Source organism: Etheostoma spectabile, chromosome 9 (assembly GCF_008692095.1).
Source record: "Etheostoma spectabile isolate EspeVRDwgs_2016 chromosome 9, UIUC_Espe_1.0, whole genome shotgun sequence".
NCBI lineage: Eukaryota > Metazoa > Chordata > Actinopteri > Perciformes > Percidae > Etheostoma > Etheostoma spectabile.
This window is the reverse complement of record NC_045741.1, coordinates 30,515,319-30,518,800: the sequence shown is the minus strand read 5'-3', so window position 1 is coordinate 30,518,800 and position 3,482 is coordinate 30,515,319. Positions and strand designations below refer to the sequence as shown.

The 3,482-nt window shown below is 37.6% G+C and overlaps 1 long non-coding RNA gene across 1 annotated transcript in view; it reads left to right on the top strand.

Annotated features, from left to right (window-relative positions):
• Window positions 1–2,354: 2,354 nt before the first annotated feature.
• The window catches only part of LOC116695223 (uncharacterized), a 4,070-nt gene continuing 2,942 nt past the window's right edge, over window positions 2,355–3,482 (top strand). Inside the window, exon 1 of the long non-coding RNA XR_004333388.1 lies at window positions 2,355–2,453. This is a non-coding gene — a long non-coding RNA (uncharacterized LOC116695223). The remainder of the gene's footprint in view (window positions 2,454–3,482) is intronic.

Here is a 3,482-nt window from a genome sequence, read left to right as displayed (position 1 = left end):
CAGTGAGCCTTGCTGCAGTCAGATTTGACAAAAATTCACATTAAATATGTCAGCTTGGTAGACACTACATTATGACGTGTCGTGATTTGTATAAAAAACAGGGCTTTAAAAGTGAAAATCACAGAGGTTATTAGGGTGCGTTGTACATTGAAATACCTCCTGAACACACAGCTTGGTACTTTAGTGGTTTGTTAGTCATTTAAAAGTGATTATATTGTCAGTTAGTTGTGATCAGGACCCGTCAGCGGTGTGGAGAGCTGTGGTGGCTGAGATAAGGTCTCCCAGCATTTGCTGCCAGTTGGTGTTTCTGCCCCTAGATGGCAGTACCGAGCTTCCGTTTATCATGACCTGGTGGGGCCCGTGTGTGCAGCAGTTTTTCTTCTTACTAGTTTTTCGTCTGGTATACTCATCTGGTTCAGTCATCTTTTACACTGGGTAAGTTAAAGTATTCTCAAACTAAATCAAAGTAAACTGGTTTTTACGTCAGAAACGCCCATAAAGAAGTGGCCTCAAACGTATAGTTTACATGATACAACAATATTGCAATAACATTCACAACTTGAATTTTCCTAATTGATCTGTTGTCTATGCCCTTAATATAAAATAACATAAACATGTCTAAATGAAACATAAGCACATGCATATTCAGTTAAACTGGGCCATTTCTTATACTGTACTTATACTATACTATACTATACTACCATTTCTAAAACTAGACTATCATATACTGTATACTATACTGAAAACAGGAGACATTTAAAGCTGTAGTGGAGATGAGGTCACTGAGTAAGTTGTTGTATAATATTATGGAATACTCTGGGACCAATAAAATCTATCCATCTATCCATCTATCCATCTATCTATCTAACTATCTATATCTATCTATTTGACCTATCTATCGTGAAAGCACAGGTGTGAATAATAAGATGAGCAGGAAGTCCCGATGAGGGTGTGACAGGGAGCATGCAAATGCAACACCAGGATGTCATCTCTTTTATTACTCAAACTTACTGTGAACTTCTGTGACAAAGGCCTCTCTCTCTCTCTCTCTCTCTCTCTCTCTCTCTCTCTCTCTCTCTCTCTCTCTCTCTCTCTCCCTCTCTCTCTCTCTCTCTGGGCTTTTCTCAGTCTGCCTTCTTGCATTCCTGTGAAATGTCATCTTCTGTGGCCAAAGTACTGTCCCAATACACAAGTTAGCATTTCGCCAAAAACAGTTCAAAACCATGGAAAAACAACCAAAAACGGGACGATTTTTACAATATACGTCTAATTCATTACTAAATTCACTTCAGAGAAATTTTTAGGCGAGAAATAAACCAGTCCGCCACTAGGCCAGTCCCCCTCACAGACCTCACACACCAGCCTTGTAGACATTAGCTGTACTATCTCACTTCAAAATTATTGTGTGGTATATTTGCCTTTCTTAGATGAATTCAGAATTTAGAAGTTAAGTATCAGTCTGTTTGGTTGAGAAATAAACTGTACATATAATATATATACAGTTACATTATATATACAGCATAGTATAATAAACTACATTAAGTGGCAACATGCTATGGCATATGTTATTAAGACTTAAGCGGAGACACCAAAGTTTAAAATTGTCAAAGCTAATTTCCATCTTTTGTCCCAGGGTATGTATACAGTTTACAATAAGAAGAAGAAAATAATTATTATACCACATAACACTAATAAGTATATCTAGATAAGTGTATACTAATTAGTATATTATTGCACGTATATTGTATGTATGTATATTGTGTCCTAGTGTTTTATTTATATTTATATTCTGTGCAGTGTGCCGGATTTTGCTGCTGCAACACTGTAATTTCCCATTTTATTGGATCAATATCTATCTATCTATCTATCTATCTATCTATCTATCTATTTGTAGGTCAGACCACTGCATGTCCATGTTGCTTGTTTTAATGTCTTATGGATGAGTATGTTGTATTGCTCATTCTGACTATATTTTAAAGTGTTCTTATTCTTTTAAGGAGATTTGTAAGACCACAAGAACTACCACAGGTATACTGATGTTTACTTTGACTTTGACTGGAACTGAAAAACCAGTTTGTCTTGATCGACCATGAGCTGATCAACCAACATTGGTCATATACAAAAACTTCATATTGTAATAGCGGAATAGATTTGTCTTTTTGCCCAGAGCTTGTTTAAACAAAGTTTTTAAGTGGCTGGTTGTTGTGGTTTTTATTTGTGGCTGATATTTTGGAGCACTGCCGGCTGGGGGTTTACAATATCAAATACTTTATTGCCAGACAACTTGCTGCAAGTTGCTAGGGATTTGCTTCAGTGTGCTCATGGCAGGACATCAACAAAGGACATTGTGCATAGGGATGCCGAGCGCAGATCCACAAACTTTACAATACATAGATGGAATAAAGCTAGTATGGGTGACATAAAAACATATAGAAGAGTATTGTAAAAACAGTGTAAGGTTATCTCAAACGGTCAACAGCGTCAAGTGTGCTTGTTACTTTCTCTTTGTCATTATTACAAAAACAACAAGAACAATCTCTCCAAGAACACAAGTCCGTTCTTTGAATTCTTTGAATTGAGCAACAGCCGCTGTTGTCTGTCTGTTAAAATTACGTAGTAAAATTAAGTATGGGATCAAGTGTGCAGAAGGGCTGGCAGCAGCTGCTAATCATCTCCAAATCTTCTCTTACATAAATACCTTTTAATAGGAGTCTTAAACTCCACCATGCTTCCAGAGCGCATACTCTGCTTCGTGCTCAGTCTTGTATCTGTGCTTGTTAAAGCTTTTGCCAACCCCTGTTCCTCTGCCTGCAGCATTCCCTGTCTAACTCCTAGCCAGCTATTGGGCTAACTGAAATGAAACCATGCCAAATTCTAGGTATGGTGAAGGGTTTGTGATGAAGTTTTAATTCCAAAGGCCAACTTTATCAGAATGCATAGTATCCTGATCCGTAAAATAACTGGCCTTTAAAAATAAAGGATTTGCCTGCCTCTATGGGAATTTAACATAGGGGTGTGTGTACTACTGTAAACCTATGAGCGCCACTGAAGATACATGGGTTTTGACGCGGTTCAGGGACAATACAATATGATTCAATCTGGTAGATACAGTTACGATTTGTTAAATGTAACACAATCATTTTCCATCATAAATTCATATGAGCCAAATATATAAATCAAGCACTGCCTATGTTTGAATAAATACATATTTTGTAAAAGGGACCAGGGAATAGCAAAGCCAGGACCTGCTAATATTACTTAACCTAATTAGCTAACGTTAGCCACTAACAAAATAGCATCCACATCAGCTCCATAAGAAATGAAACAGCCTCTTTTCTGATGTAATCTTAGAGACAGCAAGTCAAACACAGGTCCACGTTACAGTCATTGTGAGAACTCTAATAATTATCATGTTCAATATGACGTGAGTAATAACCACGTCTTCCCTGCTGACTAGCCCCCCCCCTCCAAGCACTCTGCTG